The sequence below is a fragment of the Drosophila innubila genome, assembly GCF_004354385.1.
Source record: "Drosophila innubila isolate TH190305 chromosome 2R unlocalized genomic scaffold, UK_Dinn_1.0 1_C_2R, whole genome shotgun sequence".
In the NCBI taxonomy this organism is placed as follows: Eukaryota; Metazoa; Arthropoda; class Insecta; order Diptera; family Drosophilidae; genus Drosophila; species Drosophila innubila.
In genome coordinates this window covers 22,051,924-22,071,956 of record NW_022995374.1, presented here as the reverse complement: position 1 = coordinate 22,071,956, position 20,033 = coordinate 22,051,924, and positions in this window count along the sequence as shown.

Below are 20,033 nucleotides of genomic sequence, written 5' to 3'. Positions count from 1 at the left end.
TACTGTTTTTAATTGCGACTTATTCATCAACAACTAGAGTCTCTGTCTCAAAATCTACCTAGAGAGGAAGTTGAATAGGAAAATGGTTCGTTGTTTGTAAACTTTTCAAGTATTTACAATGACACGAGATGTGAAAAGAGGATATAAATATTTTTTTTTTTAATTTTAAAATTTTGCTATGACTATTGTCTAGAAAATAAAACGCTGTACTTGAATCGATTTCAAATTAACCAAAAATTTGTTGGTATTCTTTTTTATGTGTTTTTCGACAAAGCTCGGACATTTCCAAAAAAAGGTCCACAACGACCATAATCTTAAAATTGATCAAAAACCAACATCTTGTAAAATTTTCTTCCGCAAACAAATTTAAATTACTTGTTTTAACAATACTGCACATACCGATTGCAAATTAAAATTAGTTGGGCTTTCTAAATTTTTGCCTGTTTTCGGAAAAATTGATTGATCGGTTATTTGACAAAATCTCTCTCTAGTATCAAAAAGTTAATCAAAATGTAAAGAAAACAATTCAATTTAGATATATTTTTAGTTTTGAAGTTATTTTCTTTGTTTTTCTAAATAAAATTGGATAAAAATCTTGTCACGTTCACGATCGTCGCGTGACAAATTACTAATAAAAATTGTAGAATACAAAAACTATAGTAATTCATCAATATAATTCCTAAAATGGAAAACTACATTATTTTATTGTGGATCCGGAATATTTTCATCCCAATTACATTTCGCAGACTTTCGAATTTCTTAAGAAGAAGTCATAAGTGACTTTAATTTTTCGTCGCCTTCTCGATGCATTGTTTTCTATAATTAATTCGTAAACGACAAGTCTTCAAAACTTGTCTTTTTTAATAAAAATAGTGTTGATAAAATGCATTATACACGTAAGAAAACATTTTTGAAAATGTATATTTTTAACATTTATTTTTTTCGTTTAAAGACGTACAAATGTCGAATTCTCGATCCTGGAAATGCCCATATTAAAGACCCAGTTTTAGAAATTTCTTTAAATGATTGCTTTCCTTATTATTTTCATTTACCAATGGAAACCACAAGAAAAATAATTATCAGAAACCTAAAAATGTTTTTTCACAGAGGAAATTGCCAATGAAAGCAGTAGCTTTACAAATTAAAAGAATTATATGTGAATTCAGTATTTATAAAATTCATAGGGTCTTTAAATATTTGTGCAAATATCTATACAATGTTTGAGTGTGTGTGTGAGAGTGAGAGAGAGCATGAGGATGTGTGATTGTGGCTGTTATGTTGTGCTCGTTTTAATATGGCAACACCCACATACTAAAACACACAAATACCATACGATAAATCAGTTACTCAGACTTGACCAAATACACGACAACAAGAGCAACAACAACAACAACAAAAACAGAAAATACTCGAACGAATACGAATACGAATATTCAAGCAGAAATTGCAAACAATAAATAACCGAAAAATTGTAAATAAAGTTGCTTGCAAATATTTCATAAAGTAACAATCAGCTTAGGGCCAAGGAGCAGATGCCAAAAAGCAGCAACAACAACAACCGAAAGGCTTGTAGCAACGGTAAGGCACCGACACCAAGCGAGGCCAAAAGTATTTGCGACCAACTTAACACACACACACACATATATACACACACATACTGAATGCAACACACCCGCTGATGCTGATGCTGCTGCTGCTGTTGCTGTTGTTGCTCCTCCCTCTCGTTCAACCGCTGCTGTCCCCCCACTCCTTACCTTATCCAGGCGGCTCTCGTATCGAAAAACCAAAAGTAAAAAGGCCCCCAGCAAATGTTGCAAGCAGCGCCAGATAAGCGGCCGAGCCAGCGACTGAGGTTCAAACTGAGGCTGTGGCTGAGGTTGAGGTTGAGGCTGTGGTTGTGGTTGTGGATGAGGCTCTGGCTGTGGATGTGGCAGTGGCAGCGTCTGGTGGCATCGACGCTGCCAGCGTGGCAACTTAACATTTTTGGTATGCAAACAAATTTCATACTTGGCCAATGTTTAAACTCTTCAATTGGCTAAAAGCGTTTCTTTTTTTTCTCATTTTTTTTTCTTTGCTATCTAAATATGGCACGATTATTGTTATTATTGTTGCTGCCACTGCGGTGACTGCAAGCTGCATTATTTGCATATGAAAAGCGGTCGCAAATATAAGTAAAATGTACAAGTTTTTTTGAGGAACTGCAGCAGCTGCCGCAGGCAATCAAGTTGCAACGCCAAGAACTCATATACCTTTTCCATTTGTTAGGCTTATAAATAGCATCCAAGTCTTTTTGTCAACGCATCACTGAAATGGGCTGTGAACAAAAATCAACAAGACGGAGCTGCTCTACAAAGAGTTACCCTGTGCTCTGCTGAAAAAATTAAACCTTGCATAACTAACATAGATTTAGATTTATTTATGTAATATCCTAGTGCTACAAGTTGTAAGGAAATTATTATTATTGCTATAGACACAACATAATATAATAACCTTAATAAAAACACTGTACAGTTGACTTCATCCTAGGATTGGAATTACTATTTAAGATGTTTAATATGACTTATAAGTGGTTTTACAATATTTTTATTAATACAATTTTATTTGTATACATATTTTATTACTTATACTCATTGAGATTCCTATACTGGCCGGCTATGACAAAAGCATGACGGATTTTTTAATTTCTAGTTTTATTATTTCAATACTTAATTATTCTTAACATAGATCTTAAATACGAATAATACATCGAACATCCCAATCCGACAACAGGTTCAACAAATATTTAAAATTTGACTTTTTAGTGTCTTTCCCAAAATGAGATGAAATGTCTGTCCTCTTGTTTTCTGTTTGTTTGTATCAAAGCATTTATTCCTAACAAAAAAGTAGATGTGTTCGTTTTACAACTTTTTGAAAAATCTGCAATTTTAGCGAGAAATCACAAAGTCCCGCTCAAATTTTAAATGATTTGTTTTTAAGGATAAATTATGCATAGAAATGCTTTCTTCACTAGTATGAATTCATACCTTGCATGGGTAATATGAGTTTTTCACTTAAAATACTATCTTTCGACATAAAAGCTTATGTACTACATCAATCTACTTATATTTTTACGTTTTTACAAATTTATTTTCATTAATAAGCCAGTGGGCGGTTACAGTCGAGCACGCTCGACAGAAAGAAACCCTGAGCCTAGGTACTCTGTACTGAAAGTTGATTTTCGAAAGATTGTTCGTATGGCAGCTATATGATATATGGAACCGAATTAAACAAAATTTGGTCAGATTGTACAAAACCAACTAAAAAGCATATTCTCACAGTTTGGTTAAGATATCTCAAAAAACAAAAAAACTTTTTCATACTAAAAGGTGATTATTGACCGATCGGTCCCATGACAGCTATATGATATAGTAGACCGATTTGAATCAAATATAGTCAGGATTTATAATACCAGCCCAGATGCATATTCTATCAGTTTGGTTAAGATATTTTAACAAACAAAAAACTTTTTCATACTAAAACTTCATTTTGGATCTATCATTCCTATGGCAGCTATATGATATAGAGGTCCGATCCCAAAAAAAAAACAAACTTGATCTGCGTACGGTATCCAGGAGCCTACGTAGGAAGCTTGAAGTGTCTAGCTCGTATGGTCTCTGAGATCAACGCGTTCAAACAGACGGACAGACGGACAGACAGACGAACATGGCTCAATCGACTCGGTGAAAATTTTGAATAATATTTGTAGTGGAAAGAGGGTTAAAATGTAGATAAAATTCGGTCATCCTCTTTGGCTTATTACATGCACTTGCATAGAAAATATCCACCCAATTTAAAGAAGTTATATAAGTACAGGGTATAACAGGAACAGGCTGCAATAACTTGACGGCGGTCATATAAGAACACCCAAGAGCTGGCCCCCAACTAGCAGACAAAGCAAAGCAACTACCTCTGGCTAAAAGGGAATAAGACGAGACCGACAACAACAAGTACAGCAATAACAGCAACAGCAACAATAACAACAACAAATTGGAATATATAGCTGCTGGCCATAACGGTGTTCACAATAATGACGACGTGGTTCCTCTCTGAAAAGAAGCATAACGATGGCGACAAGCATGGGGCAAGGACATAGCCGCAACATAATGAAAACGAAGGGAATTTTCAGTTGCTGCTGTGATGGGATGCGATGTGACGCACGAGACCACAAAATGGCCGACGGCCATTGCAAGTTCTCAAGTGCTTCCGGCTGAGAGGTTGCCTACCAAGAGACGTGAGAGAGTCAGATGGAAAGGGAAAAAGAGTGAGAGAGAGAAGAGACGCCGAGACCGAGACAACTCAGACCAACTCAGAGTCAATCCCACGCCCAGTTTGGCCGCCAAGCAACCAATATTGTCATGTGGTTTTCTTTGCACTGGCACCGGCGGCTGCCGTTGCTGCCGTGGCTGCCACTAACCATTGAGGAGGCTTCATCAGTCGCACCCGCCCCCGCACCCGCACCCGAAGTCGACTGAGGCACCGGCATGTGGCATCGTCATGGGACGGAAATGAGTCAAGCGTGACATTTGCTCGACGCTGGCGGTTGTCACGCTACGCTGCGCCGCTCCTTGCCCTTTATATGTATCCTTTCGCCATGTCTATACATGTGTGCGTTTGTGTGTATGTGTGTGAGTGGGTGGGAGTGTGTGTGTATGGCTGTGCCGCAGGCTACTCAAAAGGAAACTCCTCGTATAACGCAAATTAAAAAATCCAACAGCCAGCGCCGAGTGCGAGGCAAAGAAAATGTCAAGTAATGGGAAACTAACGGGTAAATATGTGAGCGCATAAATACCAGTGTATGTGTGTGTGTCTCTGCATGTGCATGTGTGCAGCTAAAAGCGTGCTACACTTTTTTCTCTACAAAATGCAGCCAATTTTAATTAGCCAGGCCAACAGCATAGATTTAAGTTTTAATTTCAAACCAGAGCTTTTAAAGTTACTACAAATAATCGGAAATGCAGAATAAATAAATTTAAAAAAAATAAAAATACCCTGCATTAAGTTTTAAATACGATTAAGTCACAAGCTTTGGTAAAATCTTTCCAACATTGTTGCCTATAAATACGTTTTACAATTTTAAGTATTCTTATAGATTGAAAGAGCAGAAATATTACAAAGCTTAATTCTTTCTCCGCTTATAATATACACATATACCATTAAAGATAACATATTTATTTAATTATAATATTAAGTGTCAACTAAGAGCAGTTGATTAAATCAATATACAATTATTATTTATGTCTACAAACTAAAATTTAAAATTATAACATAATGATAAATAAAAAATTTTAATTTAAAATTATAAAAGTATAAGACTGAGGCTTAGATATATTCATAGGAATATGTAGATAATTCAATGCAACAGTTTTAACCAAAAATGCATAGGTATATGTAACTATTTTTCGCATAAACTTTGTCTACAGGGTATTCTAGTGGAGACCACATAATTTGAAGCAGCTCATTTCCGATGAGGCAACAAAATGGCTGCCAGCGGGCTACATTTCAACATCAAAACAAATGCATAACAAAAGGTGTAGCACATATCATGCATATTTCGTGAGCAAAATTGCCGACAACGCTGCCCAAGCCCAGGCAATGGAAATTGGTATGAAATACCCTACACACCCCCGCTCCTCCCCAGTCACCGCCCTCCTCCGCTGCCGTTGCCACCGAACCGCAATCAACCTTTGGCAGCGGCTCGCGTTTTTAGCATGCTTGAGGCCAAATATCGATGTAAAGAATTAAAAACATAGGTACACGCATAGCAATAGTAGGCAAGAAGGGATTGGGGGGTCCAAGGGGCTGAGTGCTCCTAAACTGAGAGCAGATACAATAAAACATGCAAATATGCGCCCAAGGACATTGCAACAGCAACAACAACAGCAACAGACACCGTCAAAACACAACGCGCCGAAGAACGCAGGCCGAACATCAAACACACACTCACAGACGTTGTCCTCTGGTGGCAGCATGACCGCAGGTGTATGTGTGTGTACCGTATGGGAGTGGGAGGAAGAGAGGGAGTGTGGGGGAGAGAGAGAGATACCAAAGGGTACAAAGTTTATTTAGCTTTAGTCGAAATTAAAGGCCTTTGTATATTAAGTAACCACGCGGCGCCCTTCCACACTCCCATACACCCACACACACACACGCACCCATACATAAATGCAGTGCGATAACAACAACACACTCACACACACAGGGGCACACATATGCATACTTACAGTGTTGAAGTTGTACATATAATATGCCGTTGGGCACTCGGAAAACCTCTAAACATACCAAAAATGAAATTTATACAACAAAAAATAAAAATGTTGTATTTCAATGGTGGAACCAAAGGATGCCCCAGGACACACGCTGCGTACCTCAAAAACGAGCTGTAAAGTTTTTGGCCGTTGTATGTGTGTATCTGTCTGTATGTATGTATGTGTGAGTGTGTTTGTGTGTGTGTATGTTTGTGGTATGTGCTGTATGTCTGGTTGTGAAAATACTTCGGCCGTATTTTGATTTCATCAAAGCTTTTATACATCATACACTGTATTACTGGACGGGACACATTTTGCGACAATAAAATGTAACATGACAACGGATGACATTAAAAATGGAATAGGAAACAGAACCACATACATAAATACGAATATTTATTATCCTAAACAGTCTCAAAATCTTCCGCCAAGCTCATAAACTGCAAATTGCCATTTGACATTCAAATGATAAATATTTATTTTGTCTATTGTACAAGATTTCAAGGTATATAAAAAATAAATCTAAAAGAGACAAGACTCGATGTTTACATTTGCATTTGGCTTTTTTTCTCTATCTCTTTCTTTTTCCCTCTCTATAATAATTTTACTCTTTAAACCTTTCAGTCTTACCTTTGAAATAATCTATAATATACTTAATTATTTGATTTAAATATATAAGAAAGTTAGTTTAAGTTTGAACTTATTTCAATCGTAAGCTTAACGTATCTTCAAGTCATAATTATTCTTTAATTCTTTCTTTATAATATAATTTTCCCAGTTAATTAAATATTTGTCACTTTTTAAACGAATTGTACAGTGCCTGTGACTTTTGAGCCTCTCGAAAAAAAAGATGGAGAATGCCTACAAAGTGCAGCTGCAATACAAGTATTATAAACTGCATGCGAACTCATATATTTCATATATATTTACAATTCAGCAATAACCATGCAGATTGGGATGAAATGTTCAGGTCATGTGACTGTAAAATGTCACTGCAGGAGTATAAAAACTGATGACTTGCTCCGATGTCTGATCCGTTTGCCTGTGCCTTGTCCCAATGGTGCAATTTTTTGTACAATTGAACAATGCCCGCCCACGATACGAGTATTTATAATAAAAATGCATGAAATCGCAATGGCAATACGACCAATTTGTGTACTCGATACATATATTTAAATGCCGTTACACTGATTGACAGCGTCCCATATCAGCGGATGAAATGGGAACATCCAAAGGGTACACATGTCGTATGAGTAATGTAACGATTACAAATAAAACGATGCAGACCCACAGAGTATTGTATTACATTGTGCTATAAAAAAGTTTGACAAAATGAAACTTTTATTTTAAAACAATATATATATTATTGCAAATAATTTATTCATTCCACATTTGTAAAATTGACTTTTTGGATATGTACGTGTCTGTGAAAAACTTGCATTAGTGTAAAGAATAATACACTATGCAATTGAAACAAAGTCAAAGACTATAGAATACAGTCTAAAATTAAATATTAGAATATAAATCAAATAATAATTTTTAGGTTCTGTCTTCCCAGGTATTAAATTAATCCCGTCTTGATTTCGCTGTTCAACATTACAAACATTACAAACAAGAACATTTTATAATTAGCTCAAAAATAAGGTATTAATTGTTCGATTGAAAGTGTGAATAACTTACTGTTATTTTACACAATTTCTGCTTTAATCCAACCAGCTGGATATATTCATATATTCAATATTTTACACAAACCTTCGCAGTTAGCCTTTCAATGCAAACAAAGCTTAGAATTTGAAACTATTTCCGCTGGAAATTTTTACACATGGCATGTCTCATACATTTTTGATTAGTTTTATACAAATTGTATTTTTGATTTTATTACAACAATATTTATAAATAAATAATATGTAACGCGCCAATGTGCAGCACACAGAGAGTACATAGAAATGTTTTTCACAGCTCGTTGCATGCATTTCTAATGTTGCCGTTTGCGGCTGCGATTTGCATATTTTTAGGCGCAGACACCTCTCCTTGCCATGCTAAATGTTGATTTTGATTCTATTAAAGTGAGTTTAGTATGGCAATAGCCATATAATTTTGTAGTCGCACATTTTGTGCTAGCTAATCTGCATTTAAATGGAATTTTTAATTATTTTCCTAGCCGCCATTCGCCGCTATCCTTTGACAATCACTGCGGACTGGGTGTTTGGCTCTAGCTGGCGGCGGCAAAGAGTAACCAAAGCAGCAACCACACTAGAAAGTGGGGGCATTCCGCTGTCCAATAAAATGCAGTTCGATTATTTATATAAAGCTTCAAAACGCCACTGCAGCTGGCCGAACAGCCTGAAACTCGGCAACAGCGCATTTTAAATTGCCAATCAAAATGTGGAGCACAACAAGAAAGATTTATCTAGAAGTAAGTGCTCGACTTGAAGATACTCCGGAATTTCTCATTTCTCAGGAATGAAACGCTATTTCTCAATAATTCATATTAAAAGTATTCGGACTTTTAAATGCTTTGTTTATAAGACTTGCAATATTAAAGCTTCAATTACTATATTCATGCTTAATAAAACCTACTTTAACTTTATCTGAGTATCGGAAATGTTAACTAAATCTGAAGAAACTGTTTCTCAAGAAGATTTTACTTGGATATTTTTAGTCCACGTTAAGCTACCCAATATCGTGCAAAATATATATACAGGGTATTCAAATATGTGAAGTGAAGTGAAGGAAAGAAGTTAGCGGGAAAGCGCAGCACCTACCAATTTGCTATCAACGACTAAGCAAATAAGAATATTAATGGTTTTTTCCAGCCATTGCGCAATATTTTCCCATTTTACCTACACCTGAGCGAGTTTTCGATTAGAATGAGTCAAACTCATCCAACCTACATGTGTGTAGGCGTTTGGGTGTGGGTGTGCATGTGTCATGCATAAAATTAAAATGCCGACATTTTACGAAATTACAGTTCATTTATGTCATGAAAAAAACAACAGGATTGTAAACTTGTAATTAACATGTTAATTAATAGTTGGCCGTAGGGAAAGAAACGAAAAAAAAGTTGCATAATTTTAGGCTGACTTTGTTTTTGTTATATTTTTTCTGGTATTTTAATATTAATTAGTTTCGTCTGCAGCGCAAACAAAGTAAACACGGCATATTAATCATTTTAAGCATGAACATGAATTTAAATCATTTGCAAATTGAACACGCTCACAACGATTGAATAATCGAACACACGCCTGCCCCTTCAATTGATAAAATGCCACGGCTTAAGAATTTGCCTAACCCCTCGGGGGCATCTGTGCAAGGGATCAAAGGGCGGGGCAAAGGTATTTGTCATGCCGCCGGATGTGGCTACTCTTACAATACATAGTATTTTGGCCAATGGGGAATTTAACGCTCGCCTTTCAATTTTCGCCTGCTCGACGTTTCGACGTTTTCTTGCTTAGCTTCGCCTGAGAAGCTTCCAACATTCTTGCACGGCTCAGCAGACGCAGCAACAACAGCAACAATAGCAACAACAACATAGAGAGCCAATTGGCCATTGGCATTTCATACGAAAATTCGTTGGCTGATGTTGTTCTAGGCAACGACGTGAATGAAAATGTGGCAAGCCAACTCCAACTGCAAGTCTCTATTCGGTCTATGCTCACCTGTGCTGCCAACTTTTGAGCCAGTCTTTCTAGCAATAAGAACAAGAACAACATCAACATTCAGCCGTGGATACCGAAGTCGCCGTCGCACGGAGAACGCACTGCCCACCCGAAGGCTACGAAAACGGAAATTAAAAAGTGGATAAAGAAAACAGTACAGGAACCTCTAAACCATAGCCGTTTCCGCCGTAACCAAGTGTACTTCACTGGCTACCTGGCTGACTGACTGACTGTCTGGCTGACTGGCTGTCTGGCTATGCTTGCAACAAGATACCTGCACATAACAATGATTCCTGCGGCTAAAACTCAAACAAAACTTGCAGTTGTTGCACCCACATACACACAAACACACACACGGAAAGCATATGAAAACATGATATCATTTCTGCATCGTCATCTGACTTTGTTGGAACCGTAAGTCTCCATGAGCTTGAGTAGCGTTGACTGCTGAGCCTCAGCCATGGTGTCAGTCTGAGCTATAGCTACAATCACAACGACTTAAATGTCAGCATAATGATGCCCTCTGCATAACAGAAGAGTCACTGCCAAGGACGATAATTTCACTACCCATACGCTAGAGTCCTCAACTCTTCCGCTCACAGAAGCCGCAAGTGTCAAATGGCCGCTCGTTAAACCTTGCAGTACAGGTGAAGCCACAGACCTGGTAGTGGTAAATGAAGGAACAGTATCTGTTATAAATTTTAAAATTCAAATTTGAATTTAACAAATGTTTCCAAGTTTAAAATCTTAGAAAAAAAAAACCTGTTTTTTATTTCAATAGCTTCAAATTAAAGTTATTCTTTTAAGTATTCTTTTATTATTTTAAGTATCGATTGGTATTTTGTTTGACAATAAATATTACAACAAAATTCAGAAAAAAATGGAATATAATAGAAAATAGAAGGGTGCTTAATAATCGTCCTTGAAGAACATGACTTCAAAATTTTTATTTGTTATTACACCGCTTGGATCAAAAGATATTTAATATAACTTAATTTTTAAATAAAAGTTATGGAATAACTGTAATTAATAACTCTAATTTATAACTTTTAAGATCAAAATCAAAATGAGTCTTATTATTATTTCTTTTCATTGCAATAATCGAATAAATTTTTTTTAATAATAATTAATATTTATATCATACGTATCGTAAATAGATGATTTTGGATGATAAAAAAGAGGAATTTGAAATTGATGTTTTGTAGTTGAAATTTGCATTCAATAATAGTCAGTATTCAATATATATAAATATATATCAATCTTACTTATTTTTATTTATTTATTCATTTAAATTGCATACTCAAAATTTATTGAAATACTTGAGGGCTTCTATAGATAGTTTCTTGCAAGATAATTTCTATCTGTATCTTTCGACATTATAATATTTACTTGCAATTGCTGTCTTCTGTTGCATTACCCAGACAATTCAAATTCAGATATTGGCAGTAAACTACCAAAAACTACAACTAAATTCTCAACCAACACATTGATAACATAGTCGCCACACACTTGCTATCACACTCACACACATTCATGTATGTGGGGGCAAAAATAAGTTCATCTCCTGCTCCTTTCGGCACTCCGCGATGCAGCCTCTCAAGGTAGCAGGAAAAGCAATTACTTTTTCGTTTAACATTTTCGTACTTCGTAAACATTTAATTTCCAATTTTAATTTGCTTGAATGCATTGGCACATTGGGCACATACAGAGACGCAATTCGACATCGACACAATGTTCAATATCATTTCGCATTTTGGTAGTTGATAGAGAGGCGAACAACTCACCCCCCACCCCACATCCAAGTTGGCCAGGCTCATGTGGCTATAGAGCCAATTGAACTGCCCCTTGCACCACCTGAATGCCTTGTTTCCCGTTTCTCATTTACATTAAATAAATATTGTACAATTGTATTGAGTGCCAGTGCCAAAGGTGAAGCTATCCAAATGAGCTCCAGCTTCCGACTGTCGACAGTCGGCAGTCGGCAGAAGCGGCACCAAAAAGTCCTCTTTGCTTTAGCGGCCCGGCCCGGCCATCATCTTACAAAAGGAGTCGACTTCATCTTGCCAGTCTCACACCCAACACCCAATCAAAAAAAAAAAAAAAAAATACCAAATTGCTTGAAAAATTGCTGTACAATGAATAAAATTTAAGCATCATGAAGAAATACTTTATGGAAAATTCATGTTGCATGCTGCATGCTGCATGTTGTATGCAAATGTACAAACAATTCCTATGCGAATCATTCTAATATTGAAATTTTGTAGCTAACAAAATATTAGCAGTATTGTCAACTCTCTATTATACTCAGTGAATAAATCTCTATTATACTCAGGGTCATCATGATTATTATCGTCATGACCATCCATCAATTTATCATATCTCTATTCTTAGAATTCAAATTTGTTTCAAACAATTTATAAATGACAATCTATAAAATCGAAAATCGAAGAAGTTTCAAGTAGTTTTACTTAATTTTCTGATATATTTTTTTCCATTTAATATATCACAAAATACATTTTTTTAAGGTGTTTATTTCAAGCAAACTTAGCAGAGACCTCAATAGCTTGAAACGCATGCCGTTAGCCATGTTTTTTAGACACTAATTGAATTTATATGTTTGAGAAAGTATATTCAAGTCGAGCATTCTATTACTTGTTTTTCTCAACTAATAGATTTTCTTATATATATTTTGCTGAATAAAAATTTGCATAACGTTTTGTATAAAATTAATTTTTTGCTTTGTTTTTGCAGTTGAACACACACATAGATAGACTCACACACACACAAGCACACACTGACAAATGTATGTGTATATGAATGCAACGTTTTTAATGGCTCAGTGAAATCCAGTGACTTGTGACGTGTTATCGTTATCCTGCCAGACTCCACTGACTCTTTATAGCTGTCTGTGTGTTTATAATTTACTTTACTTTCTGACAAAAGGATTTTAAAACAATTATTTTAATGTTTTCCACACACACACACACGTACACACTCGCACACATATGTAAAATTGAGTTTTGCATGTTTTAAATGACTTTTGCTTTTTTGACTTTTAAATGTAATTTTTCACTTCATTTCACATTTGCCAACATAATCGGACCAAAAAGAACAGAATTGTATTTAATAAAATGATTTTCAAATGTAAATAAATAAATAAGCAAATGACTGAATAAATATGTGTGCAAAGGTTTTTGTTATTGGAAATAGGCACGCAAAATTGTAAATATACCATTTTTACAACAATTTTATAATAATTGACAGCACAAATGTGGCGAATTTTATTTTCTTTTGCTATATTTGAAGCGTTAAATAAAACTCAAATAAACATTTATATACTGCTGTAATATTGTATGCAAATTTGATTTAATGCATTTCAATAGTATTTAAATACGAATTTCAATAAATCATTTTGATTTGACAATTTTTAGGATCTGACTGCAATAATTGATAATTGTCAGTTTAACAAATTTATTTATTTCTATATATAGATAAGTATTTATTTAGAGTCATCTGATTAATTATTGTTTTAAAATGTCAACTTTACCTCAGGTACGAAGACTAGCCAATCATAATACTCTACTCAAATCTTTTCGCCACCATTCCCATTTCTCTCTTTCTGAATAAATTATTTGTATTTTGAATAAGTCAACAGTGAAATAGAGAAGTTGAAAAGATATTTGTACTAAGAAGATCTGTAACTGTCAAAATAATAATAAATGTTCTATCTAAAATAAGTCTTTCGCTCATATATGTATCTTAAGCTTGGAATCTCTGTGAATGATAAATGACGTAGTTAATTATAGCATAAAAGTTTTAGTCTGACCGTCTGCCTATGCTAATCAGACAACAAATCTTAAAAAAAAATATTACGGAATTTACTAAAGAACAAACTGAAAAACTTACAGACGAGACATCTAACAAGACTAAGAAGAAGAGCAGTATCAACATCAGCAGCAGGAGTAGGAGCAGCAGCATCAAGATGAGCATCAGTTGGAAAAGTAAGCAAAGTCATTAACATATCGCACCAATGAAAATGCAAATGCAACACAAATGATCCAGGCGAGTGTCCAGTGTCCTGTGTCCTGTTTCCTGTTTCCTTGCCCGACCGCATGTCCTGGCGGTGGCTCATTAAAATGCGCTGCCATCTTGCGAAAGTGAAAAATTACCCAGCCCAGAGAGCAAAAGTACGATGGAAAAGCAACAGAAAATATAAAAAAAAAACTAGTCGGAAAGGCTATAGTCGAAGTCCTGACCGTAGAATACCCGTAACTTATTCAATATATATTAAAGTACTAATAAAAACTACTGCATACTTCTAGGTGATTGTGTTGAATTAATTATTCATAACTTTGGTTAGCTATAACTGCCGATCTACTTTTCTGATCTTGCTGCGGCTAAGTGAGATACTAGATAATATTAAAAGATAACGTTAATTACCATAAAAATGTATAAGGTGAGTGTGGTGGCTTTTGGCGATTTGACCTGCTCCAAAGCTGGGATCGGCGGGCCACATTTAGTTGCTCTATCTCCTATAGTCTCTGAGATCTAGGCGCTCACACGGCCTAACAGATGGATAGACGGACAGACACACATGGCTATATCGAATCGGCTATTGATGCTGATCAAGAATATATATACTTTATAGGCTCGGAGATGTCTCCTTCTTCCTGTTACATACATTCCAACGAACACAATATACCGTTTTACTTATTTTTTAAGAAATGGGTATAAAAAGGTACTCCGGCTAGAAATAAGCGTGCGAAAGGAAAATGGAAAAAAATGTCTACGGGGCAATGGCGGACAGACGGCAGCTGGACATGGAAAATAAACCTGAATCGGGAGCTGCTAGAAGCGGCCTTGGATATAAAAGGTGTTCGACTGCGATTCTCCTGTTAAGTGGCTGCCTCCTTCTAATGTCTACCTTTCCCTCCCTCTCTCCCACTTTTTCCACCACTCTCTCTCTGCTTTTCTATATTTATCCTCTTGCTCATTGTTGTTGTTGTAGCTTTACGCATTGTTAGCACCTCATAAAACTAAGCTCATGAATATTATGAGCTTATCTGGCAGAGTCTGAGCTTCCTCGGTTTGAATTGTTCAGATTCGCAATGCATTTGTTGCCCATTTGGTTGGTCAAGCCAACGATTCGTGGCATGCTACTGCTGCATGCAACTGTTTTCTTTCCATGCTGCAGGTTATTGCCACAGCTTAAGCAGCTTCGGTGCTTTTTGCTTGCCTTCCTCGCCTGCCATGTGCAGATCGCAGTATATTCGCGATTAAGCGTAATTACAGCCCGAAAAAAGTCAACAATGAGGCAAGGATGATTGCTGCTGTCTCGACTGATGATGGGCCCAACTTAATTGTCAGTAAGTGTTGCTTAATACCCATTATCTGGTGGCACGCCCACATGCCAGCACGCCTTTCGCACGTCAGACGCACAGCCGAAACTTAATTGTTAGCTTGGCAAACTTTTGGCAACAGCCAACAAAAACTCAACTCTCAACTCGGCTCAACTCAACTCAACTCGAGTCGACTCGACTCTCATCGCGTCGCGTCGCATCGCATCGCGTTATTAACCCCTTACTTTTGTTGCTAATTAAAAAACTTTTACCCAGAAGAAAAAGAAAAGTGGCAAAAAACTGCCAAAGACATGGAAATTCCCATTCCCTAATGTTCCACACCATTCGTCGTGCCGTCCGCCCGTCCGCCCATCCGTTCGTTCGTCAGAGCCAGAGAAATGCTGTCGTTGTTTACATAAAAGCAATCATACGCCATGTTGTACGCCAAGTTCGTCGCTTCACTGTCAACAATACGCGTTGCTTCAACAGCTTCAAAAGCAAAAGATCTTCTCAAACTGCTTGACATTGTGCTGAAGTTTCATTAATTAGATAAAAGTTCAACCCCGTTCATTGTTAATGATGCAAGAAACGAGCTGCAAATTATTTGCACACAACAAAAGTCACAGAAAGTTGCAAAACCACACAAAAAACTTTGACATGACTTTAAAAAAAAAAAAAAAGTTCGAAAAAATAAATAAATATAATGTGAAAAGATTGAGCATTGGGTAATCTACAAATGATCTATCAACTACGCATACAAATTACACAACATTGCAATTATAAACAGAATAAGTCAACCCCTAATTAAGTACACAAATTTCAGTGAAAAGAATACGATACCCTCAAGCGTTTCCGACCCAAATGAAAGGTTAGTTGGGTCCACTCATCAAACAATTACAAAAAATTGGGCTGTAATTGCAATCTAAGTTTAAATTTTCTTCGTTTGTGAAGCTTTCGACAGTGACGTTACCAATGGGGTTTGGCAAAACAATATACTTTATTTAATTTTTAATTTAACTTATATATTATTTCTTAATTCTCCTGAAACAACAATTTAATCATATATATTCCGAATATGTTATTTAAATCAAATCTGATATAAAATGTATTTATGTATACAATAATCATAAATTATTTCAAAATGAGATTCGTTTTAATTAACAAGTAAACTTTGCATCTATAGAACTTTCAGTCCCCTAAAAAACTAGGCCACTGTGCTTATATATTCTAAACTCGAGAAATTATCGGTCTTGTACCATAAACAAATATGCCATAAAACAAAATAATTAACCCCTTTTTTCAATTTCACTCCATGCTAATCAAGCAGGAAAGGTAAGTAGATGCTGTGGAAAGTAAAGCCAGAAGAAAAACCGGAAACCGTCAAGAAGAAGAAGAAGAAGAAGAGCATCACCAATCAAATTAAAAAGGGACCGGTAGCACATCAAGAAGACATACTTACCATAGATAAAAACAACAAAAGTACTAACAAAAATGGTAAAAAAAAAAAAATATATATATAAGAAAAAAGGAAAGAAAATGGTAGCTGTTCATAAAACATGAGTTGTCTGTCTGTGTAGGTGGGAACGCGGAAGATGAATTTTTAATTTGTGATGTTGCTTCCCGTTTTAATTGTTGTTGACAGACGACTGACTGACAGCGTAATTTACAATCCTTTTTCCTTACTCCTGTATTGCTGTTGCTGTTTCTGTTGCTATTCCTGTTTCTCTCACCCCTAAATGTAGTCGGGTTGAGGGGTGAAATTTTAATTAAAGAAATTGCGGTTAATCCCGTTAACAGCAGAAAAAAAATTATATCCCAAGAAAGATGGAGGAATCGCCTCGGGAAACTGTAATTTCTGTATTTCGCTCCTCGATCTGTGTGTAGTATGTTGGCAACACAACACTTTTTGCTAAGAGTTAAGTTTCTACCTGACTCCCTCTTTCATTATCTATGTTCCTTTCAGCTCTAGTCTTAGGACTTTATATGTCATTTTGATAGAACATCATGTGTACTCATTTTCATTGGCACATCAAAAGCCCACAGATTTTAACACCTTCAACTCAAGGAGGTCACAAAATTTGTTTTCATTTGCATGTTGTTAATGGGATTTATTGCCATGGCAAGAACAGGTTAAAACGGGGCGGGCCTAGACTGTCAAGGTGCGCATTCTTGTGCATATTTGTCAAAGAAATTTAAGTAATTGCATTTTATGCCATTTGAACTTCAATTTGCATAAATATTAAAACTTGTTGTGTGCCGGATATTCCTTTCAACTCGTTGACATTGTGTGAAAAATGAAATATTAATTAGAATTGGGGAAAAGGTGCAAAATAGCTGATAGCTGATATAAACTGATAGGAAAACAATGATAAAACATGTGGAGCAACATCGAAACAAAGCTATAAGCTATGCTAAAGGTTGTCAAAGAAAAACATGATTAAAGAAGAAAAGCAATAAGCAAAATGTTATAAAATGTAGAAAGTAAAAGCAGAAAGTACAAAGCGCGTATCTCTTTCTCGCTTGCAGCCACTGTAACGTTATCTAAGCTGTCTGCTACAAAACGAAAAACTGAAATGCTTGGAATAATTAGACTCACCTTTCTATTGTAATTTAAATCTCAATTACATATTGATTTAAAGCAAACAAATCATATGTATACTGAAATTCGAAAATCAATTTAAGCAGTGGTTTTTGATTTTAATAATTGGACTAGCTTTCAATGAATAGTGTTGTGTAACAGCAAGCTATTGGGCAACTTATCATATTAATGAAACTAATACTTGATATTTTAAAAGAATCAGAGATCACATATAATGATAATTAACCCTTTTTTTTAATCAACGACAAGGATTATTTGCAATTGATTTTTATTTTGATCAAAAACTAAATAAAAGTCATAAGGGATATTAAATGGGATTTTTATTTTTTTCACTCAAATATACTGTCAGATTTTTAAGAAATTACTCAAAAATAATCATCATCAATGTTAAAAATGTTTTAAAATTTTCATGTAATCATTAATATGTTATTTGTAAAAATTAAACTTATAATTTAGCAATATGCATATATAATTATATATTAAAATTCAATAAGAATATTTATTAATGATCTTGAAGTGTAATCATAGCCAATAGAAAAACAATTAAAATAAATTGTTAATGGAATTAACATCTTATAAGCTTTTCCTCAATGTTAATCACATAGAACGAGCTGCATTTAAGAGGGATTGTGATTCCTGCCAAGGCAATCATCCGCATATAGTATAGTAAGAGACGTGGTGTGGTGGTGGACATGTGCGTTGGACATGTGGTGGGAAAACATGCTCGGCACATATAAGAAATTAACTTAAAAAGTCATTTTGCAGACAGACAGCGAGCTGAAGGAGGCAATGAGGAATGAGGGGACAGGACGTGGCAACTCAACAGCGAGAATGAGAAAAAAGGATTAATTGCATAAAGAGAGCGGCATGCGAAGCTGGTTGAATGACATCATCAGGATGGCAACATAGCGTATGAAGCACTGAGCACTGAATATCCTGGCTTTTCTATAAGCCATTGACTTGCACATCTGCATCTGCAACCACATCCACATCCGCATCCGCATCCTTTGCCAGGACAACACACACAAACACACATACATACACTAGCATCGGCTGAAGGATGCGCGACTTGCATGTGTGGAGCATTTTTTAATAGTGTTTCGTGTGCCTCTTGGCGTTAATTTATGCCACAAAATCATTTTCTTTTATACTCGCAGCCACATGCAAAATAAAAATTAAAACTGAAATATGAAAATGGTGAAAATAAAAGCAACTACGAGTACATGAGTTGCTTCGTACATGCAAATTGCGTTGCAGAGCCCGCAGCGATGAGACGCAGTTTATGTCAAGTGAAAAATGAGTGCGAACTATGACATGAAATATGAGAGCATCCCAAATGCAAAGACGCCCCTTAACGCACTCCCCCCCTTCCCCTCACTAACCACCATTCCTCACTGCCTTTACACACACCATTTATTAGTGTGCTTTGAAAATGAGTACATAAAATGAAAATAAAATAAGAACAAATTAAAAAACAAGTGTGAATGCTCCAGCGCCGATTACACCACTAAAAGATACCCTGGATCTTCGCAAAATTTTCTGCGTTCTATCCGTTTCCCCAGACATTTATTTTCGTATACTTTTTCATTTTTAATTGGTTTTATTTCTTATCACTTCAGTTTTCATTTAATTTAGTTTAACTTTAGTCAACTGTTCTTAGTTGACACTATATAAAAATTAAAGTTAAACAAATCTAGCACTTACAGTTATTCTACTCCTAGGTCTACAGTTCTTTAATTCTAGTTTATGGATCTTATGATATCTGATTTGACAGTTTGTTGTTATTGTTAAATTCTAAGCATTAACATTTTCAAGTTAACTTTTCATTTTTAGCTTTCAAACTGAGCTTTTTTGTATTTTCGCAGGGTATGAAATGAAGCCTCAACATTGCAAATTATTGACAACGATTAGCTCATACTGCGGGCAAAACTCAAATCGAAACTGAAACCGAAAACGTAAACGTCAACAAAAACACATAAACATTTTATTATGGAACATGAGCACAGCAGCCTGATAAGAACCCATATACAAAATACAAATTACATATTCATTGACATACATATTCATAAGTATTATTTGGCTATTTGTTTCACTTACTTGCTTTGCACAAAGTGCGATTAGTTTGCAATTCATTGTTGATGCGAATCCGTGC